At 35.5% G+C, this 21,587-nt stretch overlaps 1 non-coding gene across 1 annotated transcript; it reads right to left on the bottom strand.

Annotated features, from left to right (window-relative positions):
* Positions 1-19,891: 19,891 nt before the first annotated feature.
* On the bottom strand, positions 19,892-19,998 carry LOC141619521 (small nucleolar RNA R71). Its single transcript, XR_012531732.1, has one exon. It is a non-coding gene; the product is annotated as a small nucleolar RNA R71 (small nucleolar RNA).
* Positions 19,999-21,587: the final 1,589 nt, after the last annotated feature.

Genomic DNA, 21,587 nt, shown 5'->3' on the forward strand with positions numbered 1-21,587 from the left:
GTTCATCCATTGTTGGAAAGCTCAAGAACTAACAAGAAGGAGATCTTGTTGGTGCCCATAAAACCGAAATCACATAGTAAGAAAGACGATTTCTTCTCTACTTTTGTTCATGTTTGCATGCATAAGATCTGGAATTTATTTTATGACTAAATAAATTGATTCATATATGAATATGTAAATTAATGAGATTAATAATTTCTAATAAGTGGTATCATGAACCTTAGGTTGTTTGCATGCAAATCGGTTATTATTTTTCCGAGTTATAAGATTAACAAACAAAACTTATAAATTTGTGTTTATTATGAAATATCACGAAATTTATTTGGATGTTAAAGTTTCTTGTCCTAAAATTTATTTACGATATTTTGGTTTATTTATGGATTTTTATTGCTCATTTTATATAATAATGGCATTAAAATGTGATTTTATGATAAAAATGTCATTTTTGGACTAAAAATAGCTAAACTTCGATTTTTTCAGTGGTTTTTGGATATGTTTTCACATATATTATCTACTGATGTCCTATAAATTTTCATAATAAAATGAGTTGTTATGCTCGAAATATGGATTTTTCAAGTTAAAATCTTATTTAAATGGTTAAATAGGTTAATATGAGTTATATTTTGAATCTGGTCATGGAAATTTAGTATGTTGTCACATGCAATTTTACAAGATGTGTGAAAAATATTTGGCTATAATGAAGTCTTTATGCATGATTTATGAATTTTTGACGAAAAATCACATAAATAGTGACTTTAATTAGTAAATATGCTAAAACATACTTCATGACTAAGAAAAAACGTCACATGTTGCATTTTATCATATATTTCAGATCTAAAAGTGAAAAGTTAATAAAAATAATTTTTCTCATATTTTTATTGTAATAATTGATAAATCCAATAAACCGCAACATTGTTTTTCTCGATAAATTTTCGAAATTTTTAACCTAAGTTTTTTGAACATTATGAGTGTCATGGTATTTTTCCAGAATGTTCATGTGTTTAAATTTCAAATTTCAAATTTATTTGAAATTTTATGATTTAATTTGAAGTTTATGGCATAATTTTGTATTTTTGAGTCCATTTATGAACAATATTAAGAAATATAAGTTAATTATTGTCAATAAGTTAGTGGAGACTAATTTTGAGTCCTAAGTTGGTTAGGGTAATTAACTTGTACATAAATATGAATTTATGTAATTATTGTGATTATAAAAGGTTAAATCACGCAAATCCGTAAAAACCGATTAATATACGATATTGGCTCCTTAAAGGCGATTTAGCATAAAATTGGGCATGTTCATACATATTATAATGCCGTATTTTAGTTATGATTGTCATATTTTAATTTTATGTAATTGTTTTTTGAATTATGTAATTTTACTTAGTATGGCCTTAGTTTTAATTGATATTACCCGAAATGTATGGGAATATCGATTCGGTTGTAATTTATTGTGATCTCGTATCACCGTTTTGTAATTTAATAGATTTAAATTTTAATTACAAATTTATAATAGGAAATTATGTAATTCATTTACAATTTTATTTATTACTTTGTAATTTCCCGGAGTTTCCATGAAGACGGTGTTACCTCGAGATGCGTGCCAAGACCGAAGTTCAAGGGACCAATGGAGTTGGTTTCCGAATTTGTAATAGTTTATTATATTTACTATTCTAGGAAGGCCATACTAGGATTTAATTTATGCTTTGCATTTTATTTATATGTTGCATGCATCGCTAAATCGCCATAACTAAACATGCATTTTAAATCGAGTTTATCGACTGTGTCAATTACAATTATCGTAGTTCACCGCTTTAGTTCACTTAAAACGTGATAGATAATAAATTGACATGATCTCTCGCTAAAAATAAACAATTGAGACTTAGCCTTACCAAAAAGTAGAAACCATGAAAACCTATTTCGTGAGGGAGTGCACTCGGCCACACCGGGGTACAAACCTTGTTACGTAGGGGAAGTGGGTGATAATTGTCTATCCACCGAATTCATGTTGATGAGGGATTTATCGGCTACACCGTGCCCAAGTTAATGTGGGTATGGATCATGGATACATTTATTCGAAATTTGAATTGAGCTCAACGGAAGTATTCGTGACCGTAGTTGCATGTGTTCCGGGCTAAAGATAAATGTTAATGTAATTTTATCGACCAAGAGTTCTAAAAGTAGAATCGATTAAAGAGTTAATCCACCGAGTTATATTGATAAGGGATTTATCTGCCACACCGTGCCCAAGTTAATATGAATTTGGATCTTGGAATCATTTATAATAGTTGGGTAGAGGTCACTATATAAATGCTTTACTTGTTATTTACAAGTAATAATAAAACGATAAATGTTTTGTTTTCACTATTCCGTTATCATATTGTTCTATTTCTTTATCACAATTCATATACGATATCATTTCGATTTTAGTTCAAATCTCTATTAAAACATCGTAACTAAAGACAAAATTTGAATTTTCTTCTAAAAACCTCGTATTATCCATTGTAAGGATCTCTTGTGAAGAGTATAGATAAAAGTTATTCTTGATCAAAAGGGTTTTGATTCTTGACTAACATATCTACTTACAACGAATTGTTTCTCATATGCTTAATTGAGTTAAATACTTTGAAACGCTATATCATTTTGGTAACTAGATTTGTTTGAAATCAAAATTGATCAAAATACCGCAACCACTTCAATGAAAGTTTTAAGACTAAACGAATAAATTGAAGAGTAGTCTTCATGAATTTCAATTTTGCTTCTCATAGCAAAGACTCATTGAAATCAGTGGGAGCATTCTCTTAATCCATTAAGAAAAGGATAAGGTTTTAAAGAAGTAAAATTAGAATGGAATTGATACAAGGTAATGTTAACAGTAAAGTTATTGAGAATAACGATACTAAACCTATCAATCCCGACCGATAAAGTTTCCATTGTCTTAATTGTTGGACGCTAGAAAGGAAACTACCACAAATTAATGAAGAATCAGCAAGTTAGTTGTGGGACATCTAATGGGACCTTCTTCTTTAAATGTTTATTTGATTAACATAAATTTTTCTAGTACTACTTAAATCAATATTAGAAACCAAAGGGGTTTTCATCATTGTATTCGATACATAAGATGATTATAATATGACGACTAGCATCAAATAATGTCGAGAGATAGAGTCATTGTGTACTCAATCTAGTTTTGGGTTTATAGTTGACCTTAATTATGACTATTAAGTGAATAAACACCAAATAAGAATATAAACTTGTTAAGATACAAAAGAGGTTTCACTTTTGTGACCCTATACACCATGATTTGATGTATGGCTAACCCATTATCAAGGTGATTATATTCTAAACCAAACTAGAATGATATATCATGTAGATGATGCAAGACTCAAATTGGTAACCCAAGATTAAACCTTAAATTCTGGAACGATAAATGGAAAGAGTTATCGAGTACTCTTGGAACCATTAGATTGTTAATCTAATGGTATATGCGTATCTTGTATTCAAAGCAAGATGTCTCGTGTTTTTTGGTTGAAAAGGAGATCGAGGATGTAAATCATTGATCCAGAATAGGTTAATCATTTTCTTTTACCAACAATTTAAGTTGACACTAATGTGTTTACTTAATAAGGTAAATAGAGAAATCACGATTTAGTCGTGATGGGATTATCAAAGTGAAAACTTTGATATAAGCCAAAGGAAATGTGATATAGTATCACAAGTAAATCTCTCTTAGCATACATTATGGGATAATGTGTGGTTGGATAAAGAATTCGAACGCTATTCGATATGGTTTGGACTTCAATCAAGTTACTTTGAGTTACTTGATCCTTTTGGGGAATTTATCATTTTTGTCTAAATTATTTTTCCACTAAATCTAAAACGAATCATATGAGATATGAAATGGTAGGGTACCATGTTTGTAAGTTTTCAAAAGAAACAAATGCTCATTTTTCCTTATTATAATCACGAGTACAACGGGTTTGTGGCTCGTGAAACTGTCTTTCTAGAATACAAGTTTATTTCTAGAAGACAGAGTGGGAGAAATTATTCAAAAGCCACAAAGAATGTTATGTCGCAAGAAACTGGTCTTTCTTGGCTACATGAGACGTTTTGTGTAAGACGTTGTTTCTTCAAAACCTAGGAGGTTAAAGCCATCACTTGTTAAAGATGATGAATTAGTGTTACTTTTAAGAAAGTGCAGAGCTTAAGGTAAAGAGCTTACAACTTACAAAGAAATTGTTTGATTCAAGTTAATTCTGGAAAGTAATGAATATATGACTTACATAAGAGTGTTTAAGTCACAACTCAATACAAGGCTTAGAGCCATGAAAATCAGAAATAAATTCCGAATGGAATTGTTGGATATCAAAGAGAGATATCAAGCAAAGTGTTTTGCACTATTCGGATTTTCTTAGGGATTGTATTTCATTATGATGATATACATATAACGAGTGAATCTAAAACCCACTTCTTCAATTAGAAGGAATGTATTCAATACATGTCATAAGTTTTATAGATTCTTACAATCCTAAGATAATGTGCAACTTAAGAGATTGTCTTAAGTAGGACATCAATGAGTTGGAATCAATGTTTTGATCATGTTATAAAAATTTTCTCGATAGGTCGAGAAGTTGTTTTTATACATAGAGTTTAGTGGGAGTTACGGAAATTTTAATTAGTCTAATATGTGGATGACATATTGATCATTGGGAATTATTTAAGACTTTTGGAGTAATATAATACATCTTTAATATCCAGATTTATGTAGATAAATCCACATGATATTAGCATCAAATAAGAAGTCTTATGTTGATAAGATTCATGATTAGTTCAATCGAGTTGAACATATTTGATTGATTCCATTTGTTTCCGCTGCCGAATCAATTAAATAGGAAATGATGTATAACACTTCATATACTTTAAGTATGATGAATTGTTTCAAATCGAATTTAAGTAATAGTTACCAAGTAAACCATAAAGATTACCCTTAAGTGCTTGCAGAAGCATTATGGATGTAATGCCAAGTGTTTTTGATGCAATTTTGTGTAAGGGTGTTACACAAGTGACAATTGACAATTGAGATTGCGCATAGTTTCCGACAAAACCATAATCAAAACACATTAGGATGGTTAAGATACCATTGTGGCTATGTTATTTAAGAAATAGATTTTCTAGAATCGTTCTAGGCAATAAAGAACAATGAGAAATGTTTACAACGGAAATTGAGTACACTTGCAATCATGGGATGTGCAAGAAGGATGAGTCCCGCGCACTGTGAAAAAAGTGGGAGCTATTCTAAGGCTAGAGGGCCTATGTCTTGATTGGATCTCGACACGTACTCAGAAAGTTTTGTAATGCAAATGTATACATTACAAAGGAAAACGAGTATGTAGTAAGGTTGAGTAAGGTACAAGAAGTTGATAAAACCTACTAACCAAAGCCTTCTCATAGGCTTAACATGATGAGTCATGTCATTTCAATTGAATTGAGATGAACAACTACATACAAGATCTAAATTGGATATGAAGTAGTAATCAAGTATTGACTACTCATATGATAATCACATTTGTCGTTCGAGTTTTTAAAATCTGAAAACTCCTTTTATACTTTGTTACATCCAAACGGGTTGTAGAGACAATATTGAACCCCGTTAAAGTGAACCCGGATTAACATGGTATTCGCCCATAGTCACTTGTATGAGGTGACGTCTCGAAGTGACTAGAGTGTGATGCGATTGATGGCAAGTTCAAATATCATAGAGTCATATGAGATGACTAGTCGATCACATAGGCAGACTGTTAGGAACACTTTGTCGGGCCTTATGACCGCTTATAGAGTTCTGGCAAATTTATATAGCCTGGTCGTGGCGTGAGCTACTATAGTATTCTAATGAGTCGATTCTTTTGACTAAAGACTGTTCACCTAAGGTGGCACAGTTTCAGATTAACTTTGATTTGTGTTACTACGACCTTCGTAAATGGGGTCAAATGGGCATATTTTGGGTTATGATGGCTGTGGCTAGTCAAAGAGAATGAGTGCGATAGGAATTGTCCACCCCCTTGTCAGGGTTAAAACAATATCTCAGGGCCACTCGAGGAGTAATGAACTGGAAATGCGTGGCCACGCTCGGAAGGTATCTATGGTAGATAACTCCGGTCAATCAGTTATTCTCCAGATCGAGGAAACCAGTCTCGATATGATCACTTGCAAGTACGACCTGAAAGACACCTTGCATTGAGTAGGAGATAGTAATAGGACAAGAGAATTGGTGACGCACACTTGTCGAGGACAAGTGGGAGATTGTTGGAATATGTGTCATCCGACAATAATGCGATCACAACTGTCGATCATGATGATCACATGTTTAACTCTCATTTTAAGAATACATGTGGGATGTAATAATTTTATAGTCAACTGGTCCACACATATCGGTAATGAAAGGCTGACTAGAGTTTGACATTACTGTCGTGCGACGGTGGTGATCAGTTGATCCCCTTAGGTCATACCTATAGGGAAATACTCTTAATTGATTATTTAATTAATCGTATGCCGATACGAGTTAATTAAATTGCTTAAAATTGACGGATGATTTTATGAGTAAAATTAACGTGTCTTATTGTAATTCGATTATATTAGATACGGTCTAAGTAATTGCATTGTTTTATTACTTAGATAAAATTATTGTTTACGAAACAATTTGGAATTGAAATTGAATGAATAATTTATTATAAATACAAGACGTTGTAATTTATAATTTGATAAACCGTTTTGGTACAAGTAATTACGAATTACTAGTCGATTTTGTAAATGACATATTTTATGAGTATGTTGATTTTTAATATGTTAAAAATACATTACAAATTCACATGTCAAGTAACATGTCACATATGTCACAAATGACAAATGACAAATTAAAATGGACTACCCATTTTATCTCAAGTGTACCGAAATTTAGAGGGTATTAGTGCATAAATTGTGTTGATTATTTTAATAAGGGAAAAACACAATTATTATACTCTATATGTAGCCATGCATGCCTATTGTTCTTGGGAAGAAAGTTGGCCTCATGCATTGGCTACCTTCCCTCCTCTAACCGGTTTTGCCAAGTGAAATGATAGAGTTTTTTCTTTATCATTTTTATTCATACACACTTCAACTCATATTTTTCTACTGTAGTAAAAATGTATTTTCTCTATAGCTTGGGAAATTTTAGAGAAAGAAAAACACACAAAAATCCTCTCCTCTAAACCGAAATAGAGGAGAAAAAAAAAACCAATATTTTGGGTCAAATATTTAAGCTAGATTAATATTATTACTAGATCATAATAATATTAGTTATTAAGAGGTTTCCTTGGGTATATGCTTTTGGGAGAGATTCTAAACTTGAATCTTGTTCATCCATTGTTGGAAAGCTCAAGAACTAACAGGAAGGAGATCTTGTTGGTGCCCATAAAACCGAAATCACATAGTAAGAAAGACGATTTCTTCTCTACTTTTGTTCATGTTTGCATGCATAAGATCTAGAATTTATTTTATGACTGAATAAATTGATTCATATATGAATATGTAAATTAATGAGATTAATAATTTCTAACACATTGTTCAGCAGCGCTTATTAACACAGGATAGGTTACTGCGAATGCATGTAGTGAGTCATAACTGCTGCTACTTATGTGGACTGCAAGAGGAGTCTCATGATCATTTATTTTTTGAATGTGTGTATAGCCAGCAATGCAGGGATCTGATTTCAGTCTGGTGTCAGATACAGTTCTCTATCAAGAACAGTATTATTTGGTGGCTAAAATGGAGGAATAGAGTTGTTGGGAGAAAGCAAGGCATTGCTGTGATTCTTGCAGGCCTGGTGTATTGGATTTGGTATGCAAGGAATCATTGTCGGATTGAAGGAGCTCTATGGAGGCCTGAGTATTTGGTCCAGCATGTTAGGAGTGAAGCATGTATGAGGTTAAGAGTAATTAAGAGTCAAAATGAGAAATATGCGAATTGGATTGATAGCATTTTGTAAAAGTCAGAGATACAGTTATAAGTCTCTAAAAAGTTTGTAATCGGGAATCTTTTATATATTAATGAGATCAGCTTACTTGCCCCAAAAAAATAAAATAAAATGAGTCATATAATTATAATTCACAACATCTTGTAATTATAATTAACCATTCATTCTTATCTCTATTGTTTCACAAACAATAAACAATTTTAGTAATAAAGTATTTCAATTACTAAAATAAATCTTATTTAATCCCATTACAATAAGATATAAATATTCTCTCTCACAATTGAACTGTTCAATTTTAAGGAATTGATTAACTTGTATCGTCATACAATTAATCAACTTTACTGATAAGGGCATCATCCTTTAGGTGTGACCTTAAGGGATCAGCTGACCACCACCGTCCTACGACAGTAACGTCAAACTCTAGTAAGCCAATCGTTACCGATTAATGTTGATTAGTTGACTATATAAATGAATTATCCCTTACGTATTCTTAATATGAGATTTAAACATGTGATCGCACTATTGTTGAGGACACATATTCCAACAATCTCCCACTTGTCCGAGACAAGTGTGCGTCACCAATTCTCTTATCCTATTACAATCTCCCACTCAATGCAAGGTGTCTCGCAGGTCGTACTTGCACTTGATCATATCTTGACTGGTTTTCTCGATCTGGAGTGTAACTGTCTGACCGGAATTATCTACCATAGATACTTTCCGAACGTGGCCACGCATTTCCAGTTCACTACTCCTCGAGTGGCCTTGATATTTCAAACAACCCTGAGAAGGGGGTGGATAATTCCTATCGCACTGTTCCCTTCGTTTAGCCACAATTCATTTTAACCCAAAATATACCCATTTGACCTCATTTTTTACAGTCGTAGAGCATAAATCAAAGCTAATCAAAAATTTGTGCCAACTTGGGCGAATAGTCTCTAGTCAAAAGAATTGACTCATAAGAATACTATAGCAGCTCTTGCCACGACCAGGCTTTATGAATTACCAGAACTCTATAAGCGGTCACTGCCCGACAGAGTGTCTCATACAGTCTATCTATGTGATCGACTAGTCATCCCATATGACTCTATAGCACTTGCACTTGCCATCAATCGCATCACACTCTAGTCACTTCGAGACGTCACCTCATATAAGTAACTAGGGGCGAATACCATGTCAAGCCCAGTTCACTTTAATGGGGTTCAATTTGTCTCTACAACCCATGTGGATATAACAAAGTAATAGGTGAGTTTAAAGAAACTCAAACGATAAATGTGATTATCATATATGAATAGTCAATACTCTATTACTACTTCATATCTTATAATCTATAGTGTGCCTTTTACACTAGTTGAAATGCAATAAAAGCTTGGCAAGTGGATATATCATATATCCGAACATTCCAACTTTATGAATTGCTATTTCCTTCTATTCAATGTCATCTCTAATGACATGAATTTATCTAAGTATATGTCTAGTCTTCTTACTAGACTTGGGCTCTTTAACTTGAAAGATGCTCCCACTGTTATCACATAACTTGTGATAAAGTCAATTGTAGAGGGATTCACTCTTAATCCTTATGTTGACCATTTTATCACAATTTGCTTAGATTTTGTTTGTAGAATTTGCAATGGTCGAAACTAAAACACTTTTCTAGTTTCTCACTCCTTAGTCAATAAAATCAGCCTAGGATTTCGATAAATCCTTCTCGGTTTGGGAACTAAAGTTTGTGTAACCATTCAACACATAACTTAGTTTATCACCCAAATAATTGAACAAATCCTCAATTGTTCTTTAAGGCTTTCACAAGACCATCTTATGAATTAACCTGTTATTGACTTATTATGCTCCTAGCATATACTTCATCACGGCGTGTGCATCTGTTAGCATACATGATCATTCTAATGGCGGAATCATCAGCAAATGATTTCATGTGATCAACAACTTAATAGGTTCAGTGAATGACCATGACTCCTGAACAGTCTATTGATCCAAAATACTCAAGAGGGGGGGTGAATTGAGGATTTAAAACTTTTTGAAAGCTTTTTCGATTAAGCTAATGTAATTGATTATTTAAAGTTTATTGATTAAACTTTAACTAATCAACTAATGATTGTAAGCAAAGTAAACGAAAGAACGAAACAAGAAGAGACACGCGGATTTTTGAAGTGGTTCAGTTTCACAAGTCGAAACCTACGTCCACTATTCTCGATTAATAAATTTAGTACCTTTCTACGGATTACAAATTTACTAACCCAACTCGTACAACTAACTCTAGCTGTAACTCAATGAGTACCGTTAAATACTCGAGTGACTAACTTACGCTAATAAGAAAGCACTAATGATTCTAACAATGGTTCACGTTAATGAACAAGTTAAGAAATCAACTAAGCACTATTATCTTATAACGATAAATGAAGAACAAGTATGCGAGTTTTGTAAAACACGACCTTTCGAAATATGCAAATCGGATTTTGTTAAAAACACACGGTTTGCTCTTTAAAATATGAAAACAATTTTTATGCTTAAGGTCTCTATTTTAAATGTTGTAAATAACAAAGTATTTATAGGCAAGGAAGAGGAAAGCTACTCGGTTTCATAGAAACCCTAATAGCCGAAATAATAAGATATAATTACCAATTATATCTTCTTATTATCTCTTACCTAAAAGCCATAAAAGATAATAAAAAATATTCTAAAAGATAGAATATAATCTTTCCAAATATTATCTTTACAATAAACTCTAAGATTATGATAAGATTTCTTAAAACAAGAATATCTTTTACCATAAACAAATATATTAACTAAGATATAAGATATGTAAAGATATTATTATAGAATAAAATCTTTACCTAATATCTCATAGGCAACACGGCACAACACGGCTCATAGGCTCGTGAACCATGCAAACCCTAATCTTAGTATATAATTAGAATTTAGGTTTTAGGAGAGGCTAGATAGAAACCCTAATTGATAGTAAAGTCCAACTCATAAGTCGATCCAATAACCATCAATTAACGCTAACAATATAACCGGACTCCTCACTAAACCGGGCTTTATAAAATAAATACTTTCATTAGAACACATAAAATAAACTTTAAGAAATTGCAAAACAATTTTTGAACCATTTAAGAGTCGTGTATAAAAACTCAGCATTTCAATGTTATAGTAGAGGAGCTATAACATTGAGCTCTTTTACTAGTAATGTTATAGCTGCAAAGCTATAACTTTACTAATTAAGAAACTCATTCTTTGATTACCATTACGAGATAATCACCTATACTATTCTAATCTTCAAAGAGATCTTCGAGTATAGGCTACATCATCATCCAAGCTTGATTAACCTTCTAGACGAACTTCGTCTTCACATAACACTTGAATGAATCTTTGAATTGTGTGATCTTGAACAAGGACTTTAACTTCTCATGTAATCGTCACAATCCTCTTTGTTGCTCATAATAGGTTAATGCTAAAACACTTAACAAACGATTACACGCAACAAGTATATAATATGTAAAGCACCTTGACATCATCAAAACATAAATATATAAGCCATATGGTCCAACAAATTCCCCCTTTTTGATGATGGCAAGTCTCCTAAAATTGTGACTAATGAAAAAGTTCCCCCTCAATATAATACCGTTATCTTGATAATAAAGATTAACGCAAGATCAAGACAATTACTCAAAAATCGAAACTTAAGAACTTTAAGAGACAATTGGTCTTACTATAGACGTTCTTTCCCCCTCTTGACATCATCGAAAAGTTAAGAACAAATAAAAAATGACTAGAATAATATAAGACAAAACAAGAGATAAAAACGCCATAGGAAATAAAATAACATGCAAGACTAGAAGCATCCAAAAGATAATCAACATACAAACTAAGAATTAAACATGTCTAAAGCCAAAGTGGGCCGAATGATCACATGTCTAATAGAACACTTGGGCCATAACCACAAGTGTAATGCCAAAATGGGCCGAATAAAAGTTTGATTAACACACCATTAGATGAAATAAAAGAAAAGCTAATTAAGATAAGGGCTAATGAGGGTAGGACGAGAAGAAGTCAAATGTTGCGGGTCTTATACGGGTTCACGTAGTCGGGTCTGGCACGGTGCTCCAAAGCATCCAGACGGTCGAAAGAGCTCCTAACCAACTGTGAAAGAGTTCCAATGCTCCTTTCAAAATTAAGGACCTTCAAGGAAAGAGCCTTTGTAGCTTCCAACGTAAGAGCTTGATCTCCCGCCATCGCCTTCCCGTGCATCACCAAAGCACCACCCTGACTCGTAAGGAAAGTGAGACGATCACCGTGTGGGAACACTTCCCCACGAATAGCCTTTAGCTCTCTCTCAAAACCCGCTAATCTCTTGTCCACATCCTCCATCCACGAGTACACCCGACTAGCATCCAAACCCGAGTCTAAAGACCGAGATGGTCCAACCCGTGACAATGCCGTAGCTAGGCTAGTCGAATGCTCCTCGAATTTCTCCATTAAACCATTCATAAATCCCTCCAATTTCGACTCAATAGCTCCTAAACCCGAATCCACCGGGGCTTTCTCAACATCCTTTGCAAGAAGCAACTCGGGTCCATCAACGACAAGACCCATTAGCTTGATCAACTTATCACACATACTATCCCGAGCACTAACACCGTAACTGTCAGGCCCTATTACTCTCTTAATTTCCAACAGACGAGATATCCACATACCATACGGCAAATCGATTGTGGTGCTCAACTTGTCCTTGGTCACCGTAAGACCAGTTTGAAGAATACGGTGCAAAACAACACTACCTAAATTCACCTTCTGTCCCTCCAACCAAGAATAAACCACAATTGCCTCATAACTCGACACCTTATCACGGCCTCCCCTTCTCGTCACTATTGTGTTCCACAAAAAATTTAAGAGGAACTTGATCTTAGCCGAGAGAGGTCGAACCACGATATTGACACCCTCCGTCATCTCCTCAAAATACTGCTTCACTAACAACTCCTTTTCACTTCCAACATTAGACCATTCAAGACTCGGATTTAATTCAATCCCTTCATTAGGGACCGAAAAAGCAGAGCAAAAATCCGAAACAGAGACGGTAACATCGACACCATTAACAACCGCATGCAGCACTCCTTTCTTAATTGACACACTAGCAAAGAACTGTACCACCTCAACCGGGTATATAGGACCCGAAAACTGACTTATGTGACTCCACCCTTGAAAATCAAGAAAATTAATAAAGAAAGCAAGAGCTTGTACACTAACCAACCAAGATTTCGGATAAAACCGACCACCATGAATAGAATACCTTAAAACTCGATTAATCAAGATGCTTTCATCATGAGTGAGCCGAACACGATTTAACCCTTCCTTTGTCGCGGCTTTCGAAGCATCCTTAAGCAGAGTACGAGTAATACCATCACGAACTATCACCTCGGGTTCTTCTACAATCGCTTCACCATTATCAACAACAACTTTATTTTTACCCTTGAAAAGACGGCGTCTTTTTCCTTCGGAGACCGATTCGTCCCGACTACGAAACAGGGGCGAGTTTTGGTTTGGTTGTGGTGAAGGACAATTCATGGAATGAGGAGTATGTGGTGGTAAAGGTGATGTTTGGTGAGGAAAGGGGCGGTTTTGGTGGTGACGGGTTGAGGATCGGGTGTTTTTTGCATGGGATGTGTTCATGATGATGGAGATTGTTTGAAAAAGTAGATGATGATGATTGTTGGAGTAAAGGAGAGGATATGCAATGATGGTAATTATTTGGAAGAAGAAAAGTGAGCAAATGGGTATGGGTGGACGGTCAAGCAAGGGTAGATATAGGTCTAGGTATTAGGGTTAACAAGTGTAGGTGTAATATGGTAAGTGTTATTAATTAGGAATAGGAAAGTGATAAGTATGGAAATTTATGATGATATGACATGAATTAGGAAGTTTATTTGATATAAGAAAGATATGAGCCGTGTATTGTGAGCTTGTTTGTGAGAATTTTTTTTTTTAATTTATTTGAAAAGATAAAAGATATGGTGTGTTTATTTATTGTAATAAGAAAAAGTTTCTACATCAATTAAATTCTAAAAAGCAAATAGAATCTTATGAAAATAATATTTCTATAAACGAAATTATTCATGCAACGCAATATACGGACACAGTCATACAATCTTAACTTAACTAGTCAGTCATACAAAGATTAAACACATATAGAAGCTTAGGTACCACTGATTAAACCAATTTCCAACCGTAAAGTCACAAATCGTTCTCTAGCTAATGATTTTGTCAAAATGTCTGCCCATTGTTTTTCAGTACTACAAAATTCAATTTTTATATTCCCCTTCTCAACATGGTCTCTAATAAAATGGTGTCTAATTTCAATGTGTTTGGTACGTGAATGTTGTGCGGGATTTTTAGAAATAATAATCGCACTAGTATTATCACACAAAATAGGAATACATCCTACATCAACACCATAATCACGTAATTGTTGTTTAAGCCATAAAAGTTGAGTACATACCAGTCCTGCAGCAATATACTCGGCTTCAGCAGTTGAGAGAGCAACCGAATTTTGTTTCTTCGAACCCCATGTGATGATATATGGTCCGATAAAGGTGGCGACACCCGACGTACTTTTCCTGTCTAGAGAACATCCTGCGTAGTCGGCATCTGAATAACCGACTAGGTCAAAATTTCATTCCATAGGATACCATAAGTATAAATTGGCCGTTCCAATCAAATAACGTAAGATCCGTTTTACGGCCGTTATATGCGATTCTTTGGGAGACGATTGATATCTCGCACAAACGCATACGCTAAACATGATATCAGGTCTACTTGCGGTCAAATATAACAATGACCCAATCATCCCACGGTAAGTAGTTTCATCAACTGATTTACCGTTTTCATCCAATGTCAATTTCTTGTTCTCGACCATTGGAGTAGGCATAGCGTGTGAATTTTCCATCCCGAATTTCCGAATCAACTCTTTGATGTATTTCTGTTGATGGATCTTAATGCCTTCATCTGTTTGTTGTATTTGCAGACCTAGGAAGAATTTCAATTCTCCCATCATACTCATCTCGAACTCGGAAGTCATCAACTCAGAAAAGTATTTGCATAGACATCGGTTGGTCGATCCAAAGATGATATCATCGACGTATATTTGAACGACCAAAAGGTCAGAACCCTCAGTTTTTAGAAATAAGGTTTTGTCGACGGATCCTCTACTAAATCCACTGTCAAGTAGAAACTTAGATAATCGATCGTACCAAGCCCTAGGTGCTTGCTTCAATCCGTATAGGTATTTATCTAATTTGAACACGTGATCCTCAAATTTCATATTCTTAAAACCAGGGGGTTGTTCAACGAAGACTTCTTCTTGTAGATAGTCGTTCAAGAAAGCCGTCTTGACATCCATCTGGAAGAGCTTCATTCCCTTGTGTGCGGCGAATGCAATCAGAAGTCTAATAGCTTCAAGACGTGCAACAGGTGCGAAGGTCTCGTCATAATCTATTCCTTCTTGTTGATTATATCCTTGGACCACCAATCTTGCCTTATTTCTGACAATGACTCCGGCATCATCTAATTTATTCCGGAAGACCCACCGTGTTCCAATAACTGTCCGATCTTTTGGTCTAGGAACTAAATGCCAAACCTTGTTTCTTTCGAACTGTTGAAGCTCTTCTTGCATCGCTATAATCCAATCTGATTCAGCAAGAGCTTCATTGATGTTCATTGGTTCGATCATGGATAGGAAGGAGTAAAAAGAGCAGAAGTTGTTTAAGGAACGTCTTGTTTGAACACCCTTCTTAAAATTCCCAAGAATATTGTCCATAGGGTGTGAGTTCTTGTATTTCCACTTTGTCGAAGTACTTGGTTCTTCCTCGTTAGTTGAACTTGACCCGACTTCATTTGGCTCGGAATTAGAAGAAGTTCCCCCTGAATCCAATCCGGGTGTTGTATTTGAGCCGATTATAACCTCGGGCTCTCCACTTTGATTTGGATTCAACGTTACAGTAACATCATCTATAACATTGGTTTGGGAGTTCTTATTTTGAGTCGATGTTATAATATCATCAACTATAACTTTGTCCTTATCCTTTTTGTCTTTTGAGGAACGATTGAGTTCATCGTTTATTCCTTCAATTTTATTATCCTCTAATTCCAAATCCGGGGGATCGTCTCTTGAAAGACGAAAGTCGGGTTCATCCAAGTCTTCTTCCTCATCCTGTAAAGGCTTATCGAACATGTTATCTTCATCAAAGATAACGTGGACACTTTGTTCAATACAGAGAGTTCTCTTATTGAATACTTTGTAAGCCTTGCTATGATCTGAGTATCCTATAAAAATCGCCTCATCACTCCTAGGGTCGAATTTGCTCAAACGGTTTTTACCGTTATTATGTACAAAACATTTACTCCCAAAACAACGGAGATGGGAGATATTAGGTTTTCGACCTCTAAGGAGTTCATAGGGGGTTTTCTTAAGGATAGGTCGGATCATAGCACGATTATGGATGTAGCAAGAAGTACTTATGGCTTCAGCCCAAAAGTTACGAGGTAAACAACTACACAGAAGCATTGTACGTGCCATATCTTCTAAAGTTCTATTCATACGTTCAACGACACCGTTTTGTTGTGGAGTTCTTGGTGCAGAAAAGTTATGCCCTACACCATTAACTCTACAATATTCTATAAAGGTTTGATTATCAAATTCGGTGCCATGATCCGTACGAATAGATATTAGATTAGTCTTATATTTATTTTGAACTTGTTTCATAAGACAATCAAATTCATCAAAAGTTTCGTCTTTTGAATGAAGAAAGATAGGCCATACATACCTTGAGTAGTCATCTACAAGAACAAAGACGTACCTTGATCCTCCTCTACTCCTTACCTTCATAGGTCCACATAAATCCATGTGTACTAGTTCCAAGGCTTCATTTGTGCTCACTACTCTTTTAGGTTTGAACGATGATCTTACTTGTTTACACCTAGCACATGTGTCACACATCTTTTCTTGGTCGAACTTGATCTTAGGCAACCCTTCAACCAAGTCCCACTTCTTGAGTTTATTCAAGGTTAGCGAGCTAATGTGACCGAATCGTTTATGCCATAAACAAGGATCATCAAGTGTAACTTTCATACATGAAAAAGAGTTAGTAGGCACAGCATTTAAATCTACCATATAAACATTCCTTTTTCGGTGGCCTTCAAGAATAACGTTGCTAGTTCCTTCAATAATAATGCGACAACTATTAGTATGAAAAACTACTTTGTTACCTTTGTCGCATAGTTGAGATATGCTTAGCAAGTTGTGTTTTAGATACAGTTTTTAGGTACCCAAGCTAAGTTGGGTCCCTTATGATTGTTTTCTTTCACCTCTTCCTGCATAAAGGATTAGATACAGTTTTTAGGTACCCAAGCTAAGTTGGGTCCCTTATGATTAGTTATTCTATAAACTAGATCCTTTCGAATCCAGACTTGTCTAATAACCGTTTTTCTAACTTTTGGCTTGGGAGGAGTTCTAGGGTTAGGGTTTTCTCTAGGTCTCGGAACTTCTCTAGGTCTCGGAATTTCTTTAGGTCTATCTGGACTAGTTGCCTTGTGAATAGGTTTACTAGGTTGAGTGATATGTTCATTTTATATATACTTTTACCCCTCATTTTAGCTCGGTTTCTATTTATTATCATACTTTAATTAGTATATTTTTGAGCTAATTTTGTGTTCTAGGTGTATTGTTGTGTTTGTTATGGTTTTGTAGAAATCTAAGCATTTAGAGGCTTTTTCCTATGATTTGTACACCAAGTTCACTAAGCTAAACAAGGCCAAATATTGGACTAAGTGTATGAAGATTGCTTGGGTTTTGCATGAAGATTAGTGGATTGAAATAAGGAATTACAAATGAAGCCAAATGTAAAGTCAAGCCCAAATGAAGGTCCATATTGAGGTGCAAGCATTGGATGCCAAAAGAGCTTAGGATGCTAGGAATTTAGAGCATTAACGAGTGATTAAGGAGCATTAAAAATGAAGCATAGAGATCCCTCACGTAATTAATCAAGAGTTAAGGCAAAATACCGAGGAACGCATGGCCCCGATCGGGGCCACCCAACCCCAATCGGGGTTGCATGCTCGTAGGTGCTTACGTTATTCCCCTCCTCTCCTATAAATAGGAGAGGTATTCCTAGGTTTTGGGCATCCCATTTTTACGTCCAATTTACTATATTAAGCCTCAAGCATTATAAGTTTTCTCTCATTAGTTTTCATTTCAAGTTTAAGTTGTTTAAGCATTCCTTAGTTAATCATTCAACACTTTGTATTTCAAGAGATTCTCAAGCATTTGTTATTCAATCTTTTGGTTCTAGTTAGTTGTTCTTCCATACAAGTCTTCCTTATTAAGGTATTTCTTACTACAAGTTTACAATTTACATCATTGCTTTAGTTATCACATAGCTTTTATAATTGTTACTTTAGTTTTGCTCTTTTCATATGTTATATCACCCAATTAATATAATTCATATAACCATGTTTAATATTCTTTACAATTTAGTTTGCATTTTATATCTTAGTATGAGTAGCTAAATTCTCTAGTCTAAAGGCTAGGGGAGCCATGCAAAATCAAACATATAATGTGATTAAATAAAGTTTATAATAATTTTGATCAATTGCTTCCATCACATGCTTGCTTTGTTACGCTTAATCTTTGATTATCGGCCGTAGTCGTAGATTAAAACTTGTTTATTCGTTCTAAAGTCGAGAGGCACGGAATTGAATTAGACTAAGCATGTATGGTAGGACGACCTAGTCATGGACGAGAGTTTTTCTAGGACCCGGTCTATGGTTGATACTAATGCCGTAAGGTGGGTATCTTTAAGCCTAAGTAATTGACAAGATTATTAGTACCAAGTTTATCATGTTCATATGTTTACCTTTGCATGAGTGACCCGACCCCTTTAGACTATCTTTTATCATTTTATTTACATTGCAATTTTCATTAATCATCAAACCAAACAAACTAAAACCAAATCGTAATCGACCTTGATAAAAATCCACCCATAGCAATTCATGACGTAATTCCCGTTTCCTTGTGTTCGACCCCTATTACTACATTAACTTGTATCTAGGGAAATTATTTTTGCATAGGTACGCGATAAGCTTATCAAATTTTGGCGCCGTTGTCGGGGAAACGGTTTTATTGCTTTTTGAATTGTCGATTTTTATCTTGTTTTCCTTTGTCTTGGGGAACATTTGTTCCTTAAGACCGTTACTTATCACTTCTCTAGAAATTGTTGTCTTATGCCCAGGTCCTCACGCAAGGGAGGATTGCTTTCACCGGATTCCGATCCTGAGAAAACCTTTAGGAGAAGACGACGTTTTTGGAAGGAAGTGAAAGAAGCCTCTTCTCCCGTACAAGCCGAAAGTGCTAGAAAGTCTTACTTAGACGATCTAGAGGTTCTTGAAGAGGAGGAGGTTTCAAGTTCATCATCTCCACCACCATCACCATCTACTACCAAAAAGATGGTGAAACTTTCCGATCACTCAAAGCCCACCGCGGCCATGCTTCCGGCCGGAATCACAACCACTCAAATCACCGCGCCGGACTTCGAGATCAAACCGGCTTTCATTAGCCTTGTGGAGAGAAAGCAATTTGGAGGAAGTCCTTTGGAAGATCCCAATTTGCATGTGCAAAACTTTTGTGACTATTGCTCCATGATCCGTCAAACGGGCGTCACCCAAGCCCAAATAAGGGAAATACTTTTCCTTTTCTCTTTGAAGGACAAGGCCAAGCTTTGGATCAATAGCCTTGACCGCACCGCCATGGGAATCACCAATTGGGAGACATTGGCTCTTGCTTTTTACCAAAAGTTTTTTCCACCGGAGAAAACTCAAACTTTGAGGAGCCAAATCACCGGATTCCGTCAACAAGCTCTTGAGAGCTTATATGAGGCTTGGGAGAGGTACAAAGAGCTTCAAAGACAATGCCCACACCATGGGCTAGATGATTGGTTTCTTGCAATAACATTCTACAATAGATGTTGTGCCGAGTCCCGAAGGATTCTTGATTCCGCCAACAATGGGCGGTTTGATCAAATTGACACCGACCTTGCTCATGCCACGATCGAATCTATGGCGGTCCATGATGCCCAATATGTCAATTCCCGAGTTGTGCCATCTAAAGGTAAAGAAGAATCCTCTAACAATTCTGTTTTGCTAGCTCAAATTGCTTTGCTCCAACAACAATTGGCGGAGCGGGATGCTAGAGATTCCATTCAACAAGTCAATGCCATGTCTTCAACGAGCCAAATCGTTGTGTGTGAAGGTTGCGGAGGTGCGGGTCACTATGCCGCTCATTGCCAAGCTCCCATTGAAGAGGTAAATGCCTTTTTAGCTTTAAGACAAAATGCACAAAATGCTTATCCACCGGGTACATTCTCAAACACATATAACCCAAATTCAAGATTTCACCCGAATATGTCTTATAGAAGCAACAATGTTCTAAATCCTCAACCACAACCCCCACCACAACAAAATGCCTATGTCCCTCAACAACAAAAATATATCCCTCCACCGGGGTATCAAAATCAACAAAGGCCCCCACAAAACAATTTCCAACAAACTCAACCTCCACCACAAAATGCCCAACAAAATAACCAAGAGGGAGGTAAGCTTGAGGGCTTGATAATCCGTATGCAAAAGGAATTGTTGGCTCAAATCTAAAAGAATGAGCAAGCTCAAAATGCCGCAATCAAAATGTTGGAGCAACAAATGGCTCAATTGGCCTCATCTAGCTCTTCAAGGAAATCGGGTCAACTACCCCCTCAAGGTGAGCAACCACATGCTACCCTTAATTCTATCTCCTTAAGAAGTGGTACGAAATATGATGGGCCATCCATGCCCAAAGATGATGAGGAGGTACTTGTTGAGTTGGAGGTCTCTAACAATGATAAGGCGATTGAAGAAATTCCAAAGAAAGTGGATGACCCACTTGTTGTTGTTGAGAAAGACAAGGAAGTGGAGGATGCTCCTCCAAAGAAAGATATTGAAGCAAAGATTCCGGAAAAAGTCAAGGTGACATTTCCTCATAGATTGGCAAAGCATCAAAAGAATTCCCAATTCGGTAAATTCATGGAAGTTGTGAAGAATTTACAGGTAACCGTTCCTTTTACCGAATTAATCACTCAAATTCCATCTTACACTAAGTTCATGAAAGACATTTTAACTAAGAAGAAGACTTTTGATGAGGTTGAAACAATAGCTCTCACCGCCGAGGTGAGTGCTCTTTTGCAAAACAAGTCCCCTCCTAAGTTAAAAGATCCCGGTAGCTTTTCTATTCCATGCACAATTGGCACCTACCAAATTGATAAAGCTTTATGCGATTTAGGTGCTAGTGTGAGTGTAATACCTTACTCTATTTGTGCTAAGCTTAATATGGGAGTCTTAAAATGCACTAGTGTCACATTGCAAATGGCGGACCGTTCTATAAAACGCCCTTTGGGAGTTTTGGAGGATGTTCCCGTTAAGGTTGGTAAGTTTTTCATTCCGGTTGATTTTATTGTTCTTGACATGGTCGAAGATGCCCAAATCC

This window comes from Silene latifolia, chromosome 1 (assembly GCF_048544455.1).
Source record: "Silene latifolia isolate original U9 population chromosome 1, ASM4854445v1, whole genome shotgun sequence".
Lineage (NCBI taxonomy): Eukaryota > Viridiplantae > Streptophyta > Magnoliopsida > Caryophyllales > Caryophyllaceae > Silene > Silene latifolia.